This window comes from Saccopteryx bilineata, chromosome 10, assembly GCF_036850765.1.
Source record: "Saccopteryx bilineata isolate mSacBil1 chromosome 10, mSacBil1_pri_phased_curated, whole genome shotgun sequence".
Taxonomy (NCBI): Eukaryota; Metazoa; Chordata; class Mammalia; order Chiroptera; family Emballonuridae; genus Saccopteryx; species Saccopteryx bilineata.
This window is the reverse complement of record NC_089499.1, coordinates 58,305,011-58,324,195: the sequence shown is the minus strand read 5'-3', so window position 1 is coordinate 58,324,195 and position 19,185 is coordinate 58,305,011. Positions and strand designations below refer to the sequence as shown.

At 43.7% G+C, this 19,185-nt stretch overlaps 1 protein-coding gene across 4 annotated transcripts in view; it reads left to right on the top strand.

The window, feature by feature from the left end:
• CHDH (choline dehydrogenase) overlaps positions 1-19,185 on the top strand; it is a 55,859-nt gene that overhangs the window by 6,557 nt on the left and 30,117 nt on the right. The window lies entirely within an intron of this gene.

Below are 19,185 nucleotides of genomic sequence, written 5' to 3'. Positions count from 1 at the left end.
AACTGGCCTGACTAGGCAGTGGTGCAGTGGATAGAGCGTTGGACTGGGATGCAGAGGACCCAGGTTCGAGACCCTGAGGTTGCCTGATTGAGCACGGGCTCATCTGGTTTGAGCAAAAAGCCCACCAGCTTGAACCCAAGGTTGCTGGCTCCAGCAAGGGGTTACTCGGTCTGCTGAAGGCCCGCGGTCAAGGCACATATGAGAAAGCAATCAATGAACAACTAAGGTGTTGCAACACGCAATGAAAAACTAATGATTGATGCTTCTCAACTGTCTCCGTTCCTGTTTGTCTGTCCCTGTCTATTCCTCTCTTTCTCTGAAAAAAAACCCAAAAAAACTGGTAGAAGGAGTACTTGAAAGGAATCCAGTAGCAAGCATTTGCATAACACCTCAAACTTCTGTGGAATGGTTTGAAATCCCTCAACCTGGAACTGGCTCTCCACCTCAGAGGGTCCCCCACCCTAGTTTCTTTCCCTCCTCCTATAGTGGAGACATTGAGATTCAAAACAGACAAAACACTTTTTTTTTTGTTATGGAAAATTTGAAATGTGCAAAATTGGCCAGAAGAAATTATTGAACTTTGTTTTTCCTGTTTTGTCTGCCCCCGTAACCCCTAGGGTTATTTTAAACCAAGTTCCAAATATCCTTTATTTTATTATCAATTTTATAATATGTGTTTCTGAAAGAGTTGTTTTAAACAACCTAACCACAGGACCTTTGTCACATCCGACAAACAAGCAATGATTACTTAACATCATCAAATATTCAGTAAGTATTTGAATTTGAGGATCTAAATAAGATACATACATTATGCTCTCATAATCTATAGCTTGCTCTAAAGCCAGTAGCCACAGCCACCATCAGAGCCTCCTGGCCTGTGCAGGTTCACATTCAATTCAGACAGACGGTAATGAAACAATGGAGCCAAGAACTGATGGGTCATTACCTTTAATCCTAGCTCACACCTCCTGGGCGAGAAATACACACAGTGGGAAAACACTTCCCTTTCCATTCAGGACTCCCAAAGCCACTGACTCATCCGAGTATTCCTAGAATCAAAGGTTTCTACCTCAACAGCCTTATTCACCTCTGTTCCCTATCTCCTCTCTGCACAAACTGGCTTCTCCTTCAGCACTCCGCCATCTTGGCTGCCTCTCTGCTGCAATGCTAATTTCAGAAATCGAGAGAGCGAGAGCCCCAGGTCTGCCCTCATTTTATAGTGTAGAAGTCAAAACCTTTAATCCAATATACAAATAAGGAAATCTCTGATACAAAGCCACCTGAGGCATAAATGGGATTCCTCATAAGAGTGCACCACCCCACATCATGCAACAGTCAAGGGTGTGGGGAAAAGCTTAGTGTTGTGAAGATCTTAGTATTGAAAGGTCAGGAAAGGCTTAGTCTTAAAACTAAGCCATAGGCTATAAGGACCCTGCCTATTTATAGCCTGTCCCCCACATCCGATGCAAAATATAAGCGAGCAAACATATATATCATATTTACAAACTTATTTGACTGACAGTTGCCTTCAATCTCTGTTTGTCTTGTTTACTTTTCATTTAAATCTGTTGAAGGAATGAGTGGGGTTTCCTGTAGCCTGGGTTCTGTTGATGGGGCCCTTGGGCATTCTTTTATGTGTTCTGGGACCTTTGTCCTCTTAGTTGGTGGGTAGATCTAGAAGTATGAGCAGATTCAGGCTTGAATTTATTTTTAATTTTTTTTAAATTTATTGATTGATTTTTTTAGAGTGAGAAAGGGAGGGTAGGAGTGGGAAGCATCAACTTGTAGTAGTTGCTTATCATATGTGCCTTGACCAGGCAAGCCCAGGTTTTCGAATCAGTAACCTCAGCATTCCAGGTCGGCGCTTTATCCACTGCACCACCATGGGTCTGACTCAGGTTTGAATTTTTTGGCAAGGATGTTTCATAGTCATTCTCCCACTGAGACTTGTCTCGACCTGAAGGAGAAGTTGTTTTGTTAATTGTCCTGTGTGTTACTTTGGTGAGGCCCACGCCCACTGGTCCTGAGCTCCCCTTCATTCAGAGACCACCCAGCCGCTATGTAGAGAACAGATTGTGGGGTGACATGGAAGGGCTTGTGATAGCAGGGACCCTGTTAAGATGTCATCGGAAGGATCCCAGCATCAGGTGCTGCCCGAGATGATGGAGCCTGATCGAGGCAGGAGTCTGTGGGTGGACAAAAGTGAGCAGATTCAGAGTTCTGGCCCCACCCCTTTTAAGAGAAGTCTCTGCCTCCCTGTGCCTTGGTTTCCATGGCTGCCTCCTCTCCTGAAGTAAACAATGTGTTTTTATATGCCAGTCACATAAGAGGCATTTATTGAACACCTGCTGTGTGCGGGGCTCTGGAAGCTATGAGTGCCCCACTGCAGACTGTCAGTGATCAAACAAGGTTGCAGCTCTGGACAGGCCCTGCCAGGCAGAAATTTTGGTGACTCATGGCCACTAGGCCACCAGGTTCTGGTGATCTCTGGGTCCCATCCTGTGCCTGGCTCAAGGAGGACCTTCAGCGCCCCTGGAGAGGGGTAAGCAATTGCTCTTCTTGGTGTTGTGTCATTACTGTATGAGAGCCAAGGCACCAGGGTCCTTTGTTGCCTGAGCGCTCCTCTGACTTCCGCTCAGATTCACCAGCGCCCACTATGGCAGGTGCCCTCTGAATCCTCCATTTGAGAACAACCCCCAGAGACTGCCAAGTAGGCCAGGATGGTCGTGCCCCCACCACACTTTCTGCAGTTCTCTCAGGATTATCGTCACCAGTCTGGCACATAGGCATAGAGATGGATGTGAAGGCCAAGTACCTCCAGGGACAGGGCCATCCTCAGGGCACTAAGGGCCTCAATGCTCATGAGAAGCTGAGCTTTGTGTTCAGTGGAGGCACAGGGTGGCAGTGACTTCTCTTAAATGGGTGGGGCCACTTTTGTCCACCCCACGGACTCCTGCCTTGATTGGGCTCCATCATCTCGGACAGCAACTGGTGCTGAGATCCTTCTGATGACATCGGTGTCCCTGCTATCACAAGCCCTTCCGCGTCACCCCCAATCTGCTCCCCACACACACAGGTCTGCTCACAGGATCTTCTATGGTCCCAGTTTTTACTGCACCCTCCCCTGTTGGTAGACAGTTTATTGTTGTTTTTTTTTTAAATTTTTTTATTGATTGATTTTTAGTGAGAGAGGAAGGGAGAGAGAGAGAGAGAAAGAGACAGGAACATCTATCTGTTTTTGTATGTGCCCTGACTGGGGATCAAACCAGCAACCTCTGAGCTTCAGGATGATGCTCTAACCCAGGGGTCTCAAACTCGCGGCCCGCGGGCCGCATGCGGCTCGCCCACCAATTTTGTGCGGCCCGCAGACTAATCAAACTTCGTGGATTAGTCTGCGGGCCAGTCTGCGGGCCGCACAAAATTGGTGGGCGGGCCGCATGCGGCCCGTGGGCCTGAGTTTGAGACCCCTGCTCTAACCCCTCAAGCCATCTGGCCAAGGCAACAGTTTGGTTTTTATCATTTTTGCCAGGTCAGGACAGACCGCTTGGGCTTGTGTTTTACAGCTCTCTTTTGGTTAAATTCCTAGAAATGGGTGCTAAAACCAAGCACTGCACCTTTGAAATCCTGGTGCAGCATTGCCTTCTGGGAAGTGTCACATGCTCCCAGCTGCGCCCCGAGCAGAGTCACTGTCATTGGCCATGCCTCAGCAGAGCTTCTCAAAGGCTTGCACAGGCCTGTGTCTCATTTGCATGCAGGCCTGGCTGAGGCTGCTTGCCCCCTCTCCAGGGTTTGATCATCTCTTCTTGGCTGACCAACAAAAGCCAGGACCCCCGTGGCTCAAAGGAGCTAACACTAACCCAATGCACTGCCCTGGCCCGAAGCTAGAAAGGAAACACGTGCACATACAGTTACATGTGTGGGTGTGCACACATGTGCATGATCCAAGAAATTGCGAAAAACTCTGTCCAAAGGTTGTTTCATTAAGTTCTGTCTGTTCTCCAGCTGTATGACTCTAGAGATAGACTGTGTCCCCAGTATGGGTACTCCTGAAATGGAGGGCAAGCGTTTTATTCTGGTCACAGTTCTTTTGCAATTTGAGTCCAACAGAATTATCAGACTTGTGCAACTGATCACAAGCTCGGAATTACATGGAAGTCTTTCTTGTCATACAGGAAATGCTGACCATGAAATTTGGTGAATTTTTCAATACAGATCTTCACCTAATGATTTTAGACTTTTAAATGAGAATTGTTAGTTGCTACAAAGAACTCTGGTGATAAAAGCTGCTAGCAATAGTCAGTAGGACGTGGTGGCCCCTACATTGGTTGTCCCTCATTTAATGTCATCTCTGTACTTGACTCCTCTGTGATGGCCTTTAATTGATGAAGCCTGACTTCCCAGACAGAAGTGCCACAGGGACACAGTGCCCAGCTCCAAGCTGACCAGCTGGATGGAAGGTGTGGCTGGTGGAGCTTCCCTGTGCCTCAGGAAGATGAGGGTGGCCTGAGGGTCTCTCCCCCTGACTGGGAGGCAGGGCAGGCAGAAGTCTTCTCTTCCCTGCATAGTGATTGGCTGATCTCTTCTTCGCCTCTCAGACACATAAGTGGAGAGACAGAGCCAAGGTTGGTCCCACGAAACAGGGTGGGTCAGGGGCACAGACACCCAGAGTCGAAAGGAAGCCTTAAATGTCACCCCACCGACTTCAGCCCCTGCCCATAGTAGGACTCCCTCATTTTACACACACATATATATACTCTCTCTCACACACACTCACACTCACACTGACACACACACACACACACACACACACACACACACATGCGCATTTAAATGAACACACATGCAAGCCTGTCTTTCTCTGGCCTCGTACCTCCTACCCACCCTACCTCACCCCCACCTTCCACACAGCCAGTGCCAGGGAGCTCCTTCCCCCTCGCAGGCAGCCCAGGAAAGTGGAAGGGGCTGGTGCCTTGTGACCCCTGCCACCCCCTTTCTCCATCTTCTGTCAGTCTGTCCACCCACCCATTCTGGTTGCCTGAGGGAGCCTGTGCTAGGTGATGGGGGGGGCTGTCCCCAAGGAGTTTCCTACCCCCTTATTTGCACTGTACAGTGAGTATGTATAGATCCTGCTGCCTTCCAACACTGAGTCCAGTCAGCTCCTGCCCGCAGCCCCAGGCCCTGGCTTCTGCCGGTTGGGAGAGGCAGCCTCCTCCAGTGGGTCTCAGGAACAAGGGAATGTTGCTGAGGCTGGAGCCTCCCCTGGGCCTGGGCATTAGGATTGCTGGGGGAGAAGAGGAGAGCCCACCCCGCCCCCAGCTATGGAGTGGGGCGGAAAGCTGGGCCACTCCTCCCATAAAGGGGAACTGAGAGTGGGCAAGTGCCCTGGGCTCTCCTAGCTCCATTATTCAGCAAATCCTGGGCTGGGGAATTGGGGGGGAGGGGGGGAGGGATGAAATTTGGTGAATTTTTCAATACAGATCTTCACCTACTGATTTTAGAATTTTAAATGAGAATTGTTAGTTGCTACAAAGTACTATAGTGATGAAAGCCGCTAGCAATAGTCAGTAGGGCTATGAAACTGAGGAAGTGTCCTTTCCGCAGGGGTGGGGGTCAGACACATGTGCCCCAGTTTAGCCCGCCCCTGCCCAGAAGCTGGATATTTGTGCCTAGTTCAAGGCCCAACCCAGATCTTCAAGAATAATTAAAGGACCCCTCCATGTTGGGGTTTTCCCGATGGGGTTGTTGAAGGAAGGGTTATGATAAGGCGGGGTTTGGGCATGACTGGGGACAAGGAGAGTAAATGACCTGGTGCCACCCCACAAAATAGGGGTCAGTCGCTTCTATGCAGTAGGCTCAGTGCCTCCTGGAACCTGTCCATGTTGTTTCCTAATCCTGTTTACTTTAATTATCATCAATTATTTCAGACCCTTAATAAAACTGTACAACAAACATACAACGCATGTCACCTAGATTTAAGAATTAAAACATGGCAGGTGCAAGTGAAAATATCTGAATATACCTCCCTACTCAGATGTAACCACTATCCTTAATTCCTTTATATGTACTTTTCTCAGTTAGATTTGAATCACTTAGTAATATCCAGAATTGTACTGCATGAGATGTGGGTTTTGTTTTTGTTTTCAATTTTAAAAAATTGTGGTAAAATATACATAACATAAAATTTACCATTTAAACTATCTTTAAGTGTACAATCCAGTGACATTAAATACATTCACAGTGTTGTACAGCCATCACCACTATCTATTTCCAAATTTTCCATCACTTCAAACATAAGCTCTGTACCCTTAAACAGTAACTCCCAATTCCCTAACCACCACCACCTGCAGCCCCTGTAACCTCTGATCTACTTTCTGTCTCTATGAATTTACCTCATATAGGTGGAATCATACAATAATTGTCCTTTTGTGACTGGCTAATTTCACTTGGCATAATGTTTCCAAAGTTTATCCATATTGTCGCGTGTGTCAGAAATTCATTAATTTTTCAGGCTGAGTAATATTCATTTTATCATCTGTAGATGGACGTCTGCTTTGTTTGTTTCTGCCTTTAGGCCGTTGGGAACGGGGCTGCTAAAACACTGGTGTACAGTATTTGTTGGAAGTCCCTGCTTTCAGTTCATCTAGGAGTGGACTTGATGAATCAGATGGCAATTCTACAATATGTTTATCATTTTGAGGAACTACTGTACTGTTTTCCACATTGGCTGTCCCATTTTGCATTTCTACCAACAGTGCACAAGGGTTCCAACTTCTCTACTTCCTTCCAGTAGCATTTATTTATTTATTTAAACAGAAATAGAGAACCCCATCCTAAAATTCATACGGAATCTGAAGGGACCCTAAATAGCCAAATCAATGTTGGAAAAGAACAAAATTGAAAGATTCAAGTGTCTGATTTCAAAACTTACTACTAAGCTACAGCACTCAAAACAGTATAGTGGTGGGGTAAATGCTACTTCCTTGTCAGCATTTGTTATTTTCCGTTTTTGATTGTAGCCATCTTAATAGGTGTGAGGCCGTATCTCATTGTGTTTTTAATTTGTATTAGTGATGTTAAGCCTCTTTTCATATGGTTATCGGCCATTTGCATGTCGTTGAGGAAGTGTTGTTCCTGTTCTTGGCCCATTTTTTGTTTTGGGTTGTTAGCTTTTCGTTGTTGAGTAGAAGTTCTTTCTAAATTCTCGACAGTAATCCTTTATCAGATATATGAATTGCAAATATTTTCTTCCGTTCTCTAAAAATATCTTTTATTGATTGACTTTAGACAGAGGAATGGGGGCTGGGGGGGGAGAGGAAAGATAAGCATCAATTCACTGATTGATCCCTATGTTTCCTGACCAGGGATCAGCCTTGCAACCTTGGTGTGTCAGGACGACGCCCTAACCAGCTGAGCAGCCCGGTGAGGGCTTTCTTTCATTCTTCAGGTTGTCATTTCACTCTCCGAATGAGGTCCTTTAATGCACAAAATTTTTAATTTTGATGAAGTCTACTCTATTTTTTATTTTGTTGCCTTTGCTTTTGGCATTATCCAGTAAATCATTGCCAAATTCAATGTCATAAAGATTCTACCCTATGTTTTTATCTAATGGTTTTATAATTTTAGTTCTTACATTTAGATCTTTGATCTACTGGTATTTTAATTTTTGTGTATGGCATAGGGTAAGAGTCAGCATTTATGCTTATTCATATAGATATCCAGTTTGCCCAGCACCATTTGTTGGTATTGTCTATTCTCCATTGAATAGTTTTGGTAGCCTGATCAAAAAACTATTAACCATCTATGAAAGTGTTTATTTCTGGGCCCTCTATCTATTCCATTGGTCTGTATGCCTGTCCTTACCCCACCACCATACTGTTTTGAGTGCTGTGGCTTTGTAGTAAGTTTTGAAATCAGACACTTGAATCTTTCAATTTTGTTCTTTTCCAACATTGATTTGGCTATTTAGGGTCCCTTCAGATTCCGTATGAATTTTAGGATGGGGTTCTCTATTTCTGTTTAAATAAATAAATAAATGCCACTGTTGGGATTTTGATAGTGATTACTACATTGAATCTGCAGATTGCTTTGAGTAATAATGTCATTTTAACAATATTAAGTCTTCTAATATATGAACGTGAATGTTTTTCCATTTCTTTGTTTCTGTCAGCAATGTTTTGTAGTTTTTGGTGTCTTTTAATTCCTTGGTTAAATTTATTTCTAAGTATTTTATTCTTTCTGATGATATTATAAATAAAACTTTCCTTAATTTCCTTCTTAGATTATTCATTGTTAATATATAGAAATGTGGCTGATTTTTGTATGTTGATTTTATATCCTGCAACTTTGTTGCATTTGCTTATTAGCTTTAACTGTGTGTGTGTGTAATTTTTAAGGTTTTCTAAATATTAGGTATGTCATCTGAAAACAATGATAATCTTATTTCTTCTTTACAAATTTTGATGACTTTATTCCTTTTTTTATATAAATAAATTTTTATTTTATTGGGGTGACATCAATAAATCAGGGTACATACATTCAAAGAAAACATTTCCAGGTTGTTTTGTCATTTAGTTCTGTTGCATACCCATCACCCGAAGAGAGATCGTCCTCCGCCACCCTCCATCCAGTTCTCTCTGTACCCCTCTCCCTCCCCCTCTCCCTCCTTCCCTCCCCCCACCCCCATAGCCACCACCCTCCTGTCCATGCCTCTTAGTCTCGCTTATATGTCCCACCAATGTATGGAATCCTGCAGTTCCTGTTTTTTTCTGATTCGCTTATTTCACCCCGCACAACGCTACCAAGACTCCACCATTCCACTATAAGTGATCGATGTCATCATTTCTCCTAGCTGAATAGTATACCATGGTGTATATGTGCCCCATCTTCTTCATCCAGTCCTCTATTTTTTTTTACAGTGATTAAAAGCCTTTAAGCAAACTCTTGGCCAGTACAGCAAGAGTCCATAAAAGAGTAGTGTCCTTAACATGTTCACCAAGTCCAAGTTGGCCCCATCACCATGCCAAATCCCTGAAAAATGCAACCCAACCACAGTTCAGTCTGTTAGGAGCTGTCACAGGGAGCAGGAGTCCAGGAAAGTTCCCCACAGGAAAAGTCCGTATGGCACTGGAATTGTTGTCACCATTCTATACTTTGCAGCTCATGTCCAAGTCCCAATGACCGCTGCTTCTAGCTGGTAATGATTCAGGTAGACTGGAAAAAGCCATTTGCAGCATGTGTGGATATGGAGCTTCTGTTCTCCTCTGCCTGGAGAGTTGAGACCAGGTTGCTTTTCCCTGGAGCTCTGTGACTGTGGCCTGGTAAAGAGAACCTTGGGATACACTAAGCTGGGTGGCAAAGGTAAATTCATAACACAAGGTGGCAAAAGGAGGAAAGAGAGCTCTAAATTAAGAGTAGGTCCCAGCCTGAAATATGAGTGGGGCATTGAGGTAGGAGAGATAAAGGAAACACTATATATTAAGCAAAGCAGCAGAAAATAGGACTATCAACACCCACAACAGAGATCTTTGAGGGAAGAATAAAAAACCTGACTATTCAGGCAAAACATAGTTAAGTGGCCCTTGTGCAAATGAGATCAGTTTACCTGCTTCTTGGAAGAAATACCCTAGGCTCGTCCACAGTGTCGTAGATGGGGCCGACGGCCCTGGGTACCTTCAGCCTTCAGTGGCAAACCCCAGCTTTCTGGGCAAGGTTAGGTCATAGGTGGCTGGAGCAGGGCTGGAAAAGACTGAACCCTCTCTTAGAGGAGCGAGGGGGAAGCCCACCTTCCAGTGTCCCTGTTTCCTCACAGCACAGGCGTGTAAGCCTGGCAGGCTTTAGTTCAATGACCTTCCTTTCCACTATTGAAGCAGGACCCAGATGGCACCCTATGAGACCCCTTTGGGGTGTTGGAGCCTTTAAGGATGTATCCTAAAAGCTGGTAGTTCCCCTGATCTCTATTGGGCTTTTTCTGCCTCTAGGTATCTTAAAAGCCATGCTCAGAAGATCTCGCTGAGGGGTTTGAGGATCCCCATCTGCCTATATAAATCTTTTCCATATATCTGGAGATATTTGGAAAAAGACAAAACAGTGTTTTAGCTAGATCTAATAAAGAAGGTAGTAGTTTGCAGACGAAAAAGATTTGGTGTCTCCTGTTCATCAGCATTCAAAAGAAATGTAAATTTTTTTTTTTTTAAGTAAAAAGCATGATATGGTAGACCCGTCGGAGTCATTGGCCTGGTGTGCAGGATTCCCGGGTTCGATTCCTGGCCAGAGCATACAGGAGAAGTGCCCATCTACCTCTCCACCCCTCCCCCTCTCCTTCCTCTTCATCTCTCTCCTCCTGCCCGCAGCCAAGGCTTCACCGGAGCAAAGCCACCCCAGGCACTAAGGATAGCCCCATGGCCTCCGCCCTAGTCGCTAGAATGGCTCTGGTTGTAACAGAGCAACACCCCAGATGGGCAGAGCATTCCCCCCTGGTAGGCATGCCAGGTGGATCCCAGTCAGGCACATGCAGGAGTCTGTCTGACTGCCTCTCCATCTCCATCTCAGAAAAATACAAAAAATAAATAAATAAAAGAAAAAATACTACTACCAAAAAAAAAGGGGGGGGCATTCCCTTGTGCTAAAGCTCCAGGGAGCATGGAGTGAGCTTGAGTATGTCCTATGAAACATGGAGCTCTATGTTGACATATAAGTCTTTGAAGAAGGAGGAAATGCTGAAATAGTTTATCAGCATTTGTCCCTAAGACAGCAGTTGGGAACACCATACGTAAATATATGCTGTCTGTCTATAGATTAAGGGGGGAATATGGCCAATGCTGAAAAGCCATGATCTTTGTGCCCCTCCCCTCCCCCAACCCCCTCCCTCTCCTCCTCCCACTCTGTAACCCCAACACTGTTGTTCATGTCTCTGAGTCTCATCTTTATGTCCCACCTATGTGTGGAAACATATAGTTCTTAGTTTTTTCTGATTTACTTCTTTCACTCAGTATAATGTTATCAAGGCCCATCCATGTTGTTGTAAAAGATCCTATGTCATCATTTCTTATGGCTGAGAAGTATTCCATAGTATATATATACCAAAGCTTTTTAATCCACTCATCCTCTGATGGACACTTGGGCTGTTTCCAGATCTTTGCTATTGTGAACAATGCTGCCATAAACATGGGGGTGCATTTCTTCTTTTCAAACAGTGCTATGGTATTCTTGGGGTATATTCCTAACAGTGGTATAGCTGGGTCAAAAGGCAGTTCGATTTTTAATTTCTTGAGGTATCTCCATACTGTTTTCCACAGTGGCTGCACCAGTCTGCATTCCCACCAGCAGTGCAGGAGGGTTCCCTTTTCTCCACATCCTCGCCAGCACTTATTCTGTGTTGTTTTATTGATGAGCGCCATTCTGACTGGTGTGAGGTGATATCTCATTGTGGTTTTAATTTGCATTTCTCTAATCATTAATGATGTTGAACATTTTTTCATATGCCTATTGGCCATCTGTGTGTCCTCTTTGGAGAAATGTCTATTCATTTCTTTTGCCCATTTTTGGATTGGATTGTTTGTCTTCCTGATATTAAGTTTTACAAGTTCTTTATAAATTTTGGTTATTAACCCCTTATCAGACGCTATGTCAAATATATTCTCCCATTGTGTAGTTTGTCTTTTTATTCTGTTCTTATTGTCTTTAGCTGTGCAGAAGCTTTTTAGTTTGATAAAGTCCCATTTGTTTATCCTGTCTTTTATTTCACTTGCCTGTGGAGACAAATCAGCAAATATATTGCTGCGACAGATGTCAGAGAGCTTACTCCCTATGTTTTCTTCTAAGATGCTTATGGTTTCATGGCTTACATTCAAGTCTTTTATCCATTTTGAGTTTATTTTTGTGAGTGGTGTAAGTTGGTGGTCTAGTTTCATTTTTTTGCAGGTAGCTGTCCAGTTTTCCCAACACCATTTGTTGAAGAGGCTGTCTTTACTCCATTGTATTGTCTTACCTCCTTTGTCAAATATCAGTTGTCCATAGAGCTGTGGGTTTATTTCTGGGTTCTCTGTTCTGTTCCATTGATCTATGTGCCTGTTCTTATGCCAGTACCATGCTGTTTTGAGTACAATGGCCTTATAATATAACTTGATATCTGGAAGTGTGATACCTCCTGCTTTTTTCTTCCTTTTCAGGATTGCTGAGGCTATTCGTGTTCTTTTTTGGTTCCATATAAATTTTTGGAATACGTGTTCTATGTCTTTGAAGTAAGTCATTGGTATTTTCATTGGTATTGCATTGAATTTATAAATTGCTTTGGGTAATATAGACATTTTAATGATGTTTATTCTTCCTAACCATGAGCACGGTATATGCCTCCACTTATTCGTATCTTCCCTGATTTCTTTTATCAATGTTTTATAATTTTCTGAGTACAAGTCTTTAATCTCCTTGGTTAGATTTATTCCTAGGTACTTTATTTTTTTGGTTGCAATGGTAAAGGGGATTGATTCCCTGATTTCTCTTTCTGACAGTTCATTATTAGTGTATAAAAATGCCTCTGATTTCTGAGTATTGATTTTATATCCTGCCACCTTGCCAAATTCTTTTATCAGGTCTAGTAGTTTTTTGACTGAAACTTTAGGGTTTTCTATATACAATATCATGTCATCTGCAAATAATGATAGTTTTACTTCTTCTTTTCCAATTTGGATGCCTTTTATTTCTTTTTCTTGTCTGATTGCTGTGGCAAGGACTTCCAGAACTATGTTGAATAAGAGTGGTGAAAGGGGGCAACCCTGCCTTGTTCCTGATCTTAAGGGGATAGCTTTTAATTTTTGCCCATTGAGTATTATGTTGGCTGTGGGTTTGTCATAGATGGCCTTTATCATGTTGAGGTATGTTCCCTGTATTCCCACTTTGCTGAGAGTTTTGATCATGAATGGGTGCTGGACTTTATCAAATGCTTTTTCATCTATTGAAATTATCATGTGGTTTTTCTCCTTTCTTTTGTTTATGTGATGAATCACATTGATTGATTTGCAAATATTGTACCAGCCTTGCCTCCCAAGAATAAATCCTACTTGATCATGGTGTATGATTTTTTCCATATATTGCTGGATCCGGTTTGCTAATATTTTATTGAGGATTTTTGCATCTAAGTTCATCAGGGATATTGGCCTATAATTTTCTTTTTTTTGTGTTGTCTTTGCCTGGTTTTGGAATCAGAATTATGCTCGCCTCATAAAAGGAGTTTGGAAGTCTTCCTTCCTCTTGAATTTTTTGAAATAGCTTGAGAAGGATAGGAGTTAGTTCTTCTTTGAATATTTGGTAGAATTCACTTGTGAAGCCATCAGGCCCAGGACTTTTCTTTTTTGGGAGTTTTTTGATAGCTGTTTCAATCTCATTTGTTGTAATTGGTCTGTTTAGGTTTTCTGATTCTTCCAGATTGATTTTTGGAAGATTATATGATTCAAGGAATTTGTCCATTTCATCTAGGTTGTCTAGTTTTTTGGCGTACAGTTCTTCATAGTATTTTCTTACAATATTTTGTATTTCTGTTGTGTCAGTTGTTATTTCTCCACTCTCGTTTCTAATTTTATTTATTTGAGTCCTCTTTTTTTCTTGTTGAGTCTCGTTAAAGGTTCATCGATCTTGTTTACCTTTTCAAAGAACCAGCTCCTGGTTTCATTGATTCTCTGTATTGTTTCTTTAGCCTCTATGTCACTTATTTCTGCTCTGATCTTTATTATTTCCTTCCTTCTACTAGCTCTGGGCTTTACTTGCTGTTCTTTTTCTAGTTCTTTTAGATGCAGGGTTAAGTTGTTAATTTGAGCTTTTTCTAGCTTCTTGAGGTATGCCTTTAATGCTATAAACTTCCCTCTCAGGACTGCTTTTGCTGTGTCCCATAAATTTTGAGTTGATGTATGCTCATTATCGTTTGTTTCTAGAAATTTTTTAATTTCTTCTTTGATCTCAATGTTAACCCATTCATTGTTTAATAACGTGCTATTTAGTTTCCAAGTGTTTGAATGTTTTTCAATTTTTCTATTGTGGTTGATTTCTAGTTTAATGCCATTGTGATCAGAGAAAGTGTTCGATATGATTTCAATCTTCTTAAATTTGTTGAGCCCGCTTTTGTGCCCTAACATGTGGTCTATTCTAGAGAATGTCCCATGAGCGCTTGAAAAGAATGTATATTCTGCTCTTTTAGGGTGAAAGGTTCTGAAGATATCTATTAAATCGAGTTCATCTAATATGTCCTTTAAGTCTGCTGTTTCTTTGTTAATTTTCTTTCTTGAGGACCTATCTAATGATGTTAATGGGGTATTGAAATCTCCTACTATTATAGTATTGCTGTTGATCTCGCCCTTTAAGTCTATCAAAGTCTGCTTTATATATTTAGGTGCTCCTATATTAGGTGCGTAGATATTTATAATGGTTATATCTTCCTTTTGTATTGCTCCCTTTATCATTATGTAGTGACCTTCTTTATCTCTAACTATGGTCTTTGTTCTAAAGTCCATTTTGTCTGATATAAGTATTGCTTCCCCAGCTTTTTTTTCATTTCCATTTGTGTGAAATATTTTTTCCATCCTTTTATCTTCAGTCTGTGTGCATCTTTTGATTTAAGGTGTGTCTCTTGTAGACAGCATATGTATGGGTCCTGTTTTCTTATACACGCAGCTACCCTATGTCTCTTGATCGGATCATTTAATCCATTAACATTTAAGGTTATTACTGATATGTAATTGTTTATTGCCATTTTTTTTCTTTAAAACTGTTTTTCTCTTTTGCTATATTCTTTTTTTCCTTTGATCTGTTTACAACAGGTCCCTTAGCATTTCTTGCAGCCTTGGTTTGGTTGTAGTGAAATCCTTTAGTTTTTTTTTGTCTGTAAAGCTTTTTATTTCTCCTTCAATTTTAAATGATAGCCTTGCTGGATAAAGTAGTCTTGGTTGTAGGTTCTTGTTCTGCATTACTTTGAATATTTCTTGCCATTCCCTTCTGGCCTCAAGTGTTTCTGTTGAGAAGTCAGAAGCCATCCTTATGGGGGCTCCTTTGTAGGCGATTGTCTTTTTTTCTCTAGCAGCTTTTAATATTTTCTCTTTATCATTTAGCTTTGGTAATTTAATTATGATGTGTCTTGGTGTTGGTTTCTTTGGATTTCTCCTTAATGGAGTTCTCTGTGCTTCCTGAACATGTGAAATATTTTCCTGCCTTAATTGGGGAAGTTTTCCGCTATAATATGTTTGAACAAAGTCTCTATCCCTTGTTCTTTCTCTTCTTCTTCAGGAACCCCTATGATGCGGATGTTATTTCTCTTCATGTTGTCACAGAGCTCTCTTAGAGTTTCCTCAGACTTTTTGAGTCTCTTTTCTTTTTTCTGCTCTGCTTCCATGCCTTTATTTATTGTGTCCTCTAACTCGCTGATTCGATTCTCTGCTTCATCCATCCTGCTTTTAATTCCTTCCATTGTATTCTTTATTTCAGATATTGTATTTGTCATTTCTGACTGATTCTTTTTTATTATTTCAATGTCCTTTTTTATATTTGTTATCTCTTTATTTAGATTTTCGTAATGGCCATCTATGGTGGTTCTAATATCTTTGAGCATCCTAACAATTGTTATTTTAAACTCTGCATCTGGTAATTTGGTTATATCTGATTCACTTAGGTCCTTTTCTGGGGATTTCTCTTGGTTTATTTGTGTTGTATTTCTCTGCCTCCGCATTTTCTCTTCACGACAGTGGCTGTGATCACGTGCTCGGGTGCACAAGTGTTGGTGGCCTTGGCCTTTGCCCCGCCCCCGTGTGTGATGTTATGCTCGGTCCTGATGGCACTGGCGATCACCTTTGCTCAGCTGCGGGTCTCCGCCTGTTTCCGAGCTTTCGCCCTGCCTTTGCAAGATGATCCCACTCAAGGAACAGCTGCTAGCCTTGGCTCTACCACCAAGAAAGGCTGCGTGCCCAAGCTCAGCTTCGTAGTGGAACTCCGCCTCTTCTGGGCTTTTGGCTCCACCCCCGCGGGAGGAGCCTGCTACCAAGTCAGACCGCAAGCCTGGGTTGCACAGGCGGGGCAGGGATGTGCTCCTCTGCCCTTGCTCCGGGGCTGGTTTCTACCCTTTCTGGGTTTCCCGCCCTTCTCCCGGAGGCTGGATTACAGGCTGCCGGCAGCTGAGCTTAGCCGCTTTTGCACGCCCCCTTCTCCCTAGCTGGGCAAGATTGAGCTCACACCTGAGCCCACTGGTGGCCAGCCGGCTTCCGCCCCTGCCAGCAGAACCTCGCTTTTGTCTCCCGCTGCCGCCCGCTCTCCGGTGTGCCCTCAGCCGTGTGGGTGGGGGCGTTGCAGCTCGGACCCTAAGACTCACTACCGTAGACCCGAAAGCTCCCTCCTTCTATGCGACTCTGCTCTGAATGCCGCGGGGGAGCTTGTTTGGCTGCTCTCCTGCTTCCCTTTGCTGGTATTGCTGTTTCTGGGGGAAATATTCACTTCAGCTTTGGGGAGTGACTCGTCCCAGGGGTTAGAGTGGCTATCTCCCAAAGATGTTTCTCCCTAAGCCTCCTAGATTGCACTCTCTTCCTGTTACTGTGGTTCTCTCCCCTCTCCCTCCGTCTCCAGGAGCCCTGGGTGAGTGTTTGTGAGAGAGATGTTCTGCGTGGTCCCTTTAAGAAGGATCCTGGGTCTGAGAAATCAGACTCTCTCACAAACAGTATCCTGACTTGTTTCCAGCTAAATACTGTCCTTATGCTTCTTCTGGGCTCTGGGGCTGCAGGCTGGGGCTTTGTTCCTGGGGCTCAGGGCCCTTTCCCCTCTGCTAAACTCACTTCCCGCCACGCGAGTCTCTCCCTGCTGCCGTTCGCTCCGAGAAGCTGGGCAGCCCTCTCCGCGTTTCCGCTTTTCCTACCAGTCTCTGTGTGGCTTCTTCAGCGTTCCTGGGTTGAAGAGTCCTTTTAGTTTAGTCCAAAGTTGGTTTTTCCAGTTGATAGTTCATAAAATTAGTTTGTAATCCACATTGGTTCTGGGAGGTAGATGCTGGTACGTTCGCCTACTCCAGCGCCATCTTGTCTCTCTACCCTATGTCTCTTGATCGGATCATTTAATCCATTAACATTTAAGGTTATTACTGATATGTAATTGTTTATTGCCATTTTTTTTTTTCTTCAAAACTGTATTTCTCTTCTGCTATATTCTTTTTTTTCCTTTGATCTGTTTTCAACAGGTCCCTTAGCATTTCTTGCAGCCTTGGTTTGGTTGCAGTGAAATCCTTGAGTTTTTTTTTTTTTTTTGTCTGTAAAGCTTTTTATTTCTCCTTCAATTTTAAATGATAGCCTTGCTGGATAAAGTAGTCTTGGTTGTAGGTTCTTGTTCTGCATTACTTTGAATATTTCTTGCCATTCCCTTCTGGCCTCAAGTGTTTCTGTTGAGAAGTCAGAAGTCATCCTTATGGGGGCTCCTTTGTAGGTGATAGTCTTTTTTTCTCTAGCAGCTTTTAATATTTTCTCTTTATCATTTAGCTTTGGTATTTTAATTATGATGTGTCTTGGTGTTGGTTTCTTTGGGTTTCTCCTTAATGGAGTTCTCTGTGCTTCCTGAACATGTGAAATGTTTTCCTGCCTTAATTGGGGGAAATTTTCTGCTATAATATGTTTGAACAAAGTCTCTATCCCTTGTTCTTTCTCTTCCTCAGGAACCCCTATGATGCGGATGTTATTTCTCTTCATGTTGTCACAGAGCTCTCTTAGAGTTTCCTCAGACTTTTTGAGTCTCTTTTCTTTTTTCTGCTCTGCTTCCGTGCCTTTATTTATTGTGTCCTCTAACTCACTGATTTGATTCTCTGCTTCATCCATCCTGCTTTTAATTCCTTCCATTGTATTCTTTATTTCAGATATTGTATTTGTCATTTCTGACTGATTCTTTTTTATTATTTCAATGTCCTTTTTTATATTTGTTATCTCTTTATTTAGGTTTTCGTAATGGCCATCTATGGTTGTTCTAATATCTTTGAGCATCCTAACAATCATTATTTTAAACTCTGCATCTGGTAATTTGGTTATTTCTGATTCACTTAGGTCCTTTTCTGGGGATTTCTCTTGGTTTATTTGTGTTGAATTTCTCTGCCTCTGCATTTTCTCTTCACGGGAGTGGCTGTGATCACGTGCGGGTGCACAAGGGTTGGTGGCCTTGTCCTTTGCCCCGCCCTCGTGTGTGACGTTATGCTCGGTCCTGAGGGCACTGGCAAGCACCTTTGGTCAGCTGCGGGTCTCCGCCTGTTTCTGAGCTTTCGCCCTGCCCTTGCAGGAGGATCCCACTCAAGGAACAGCTGCTAGCCTTGGCTCTACCGCCGGGCAAGGCTGCGTGCCCAAGCTCAGCTCTGTAGTGGAACTCCGCCTCTTCTGGGCTTTTGGCTCCACCCCCATGGGAGGAGCCAGCTACCAAGTCAGACTGCAAGCTTGGTTTGCACAGGCGGGGCAGGGCTGTGCTCCTCTGTCCTTGCTCCGGGGCTGGTCTCCACGCTTTCTGAGGTTCCCGCCCTTCTCCCGGAGGCTGGATTACAGGCTGCCGGCAGCTGAGCTTGACCACTTTTGCACGCCCCCTTCTCCCCAGCCGGGCAAGATTGAGCTCACACCTGAGCCCACTGGTGGCCAGCCGGCTTCCGCCCCTGCCAGCAGAACTGCGCTTCTGTCTCCCGCTGCTGCCCGCCCTCCAGCGCGCCCTCAGCCGCGTGGGTGGGGGCGTTGCAGCTCGGACCCTAAGACTCACTACTGTAGATCCGAAAGCTCCCTCCTTCTATGCGACTCTGCTCTGAATGCCACGGGGGAGCTTGTTTGGCTGCTCTCCTGCTTCCCTTTGCTGGTATTGCTGTTTCCGGGGGGAAATATTCACTTCAGCTTTGGGGAGTGACTCGTCCCAGGGGTTAGGGTGGCTATCTCCCAAAATGTTTCTCCCTATGCCTCCTAGATTGCACTCTCTTCCTGTTCTGCGTGGTCCCTTTAAGAAGGATCCTGGGTCTGAGAAATCAGACTCTCTCACAAACAGTATCCTGATTTGTTTCCAGCTAAATACTGTCCTTACGCCTCTTCTGGGCTCTGGGGCTGCAGACTGGGGCTTTGTTCCTGGGGCTCAGGACCCTTTCCCCTCTGCTAAACTCACTTCCCGCCACGCGAGTCTCTCCCTGCTGCCGTTCGCTCCGAGGAGCTGGGCAGCCCTCTC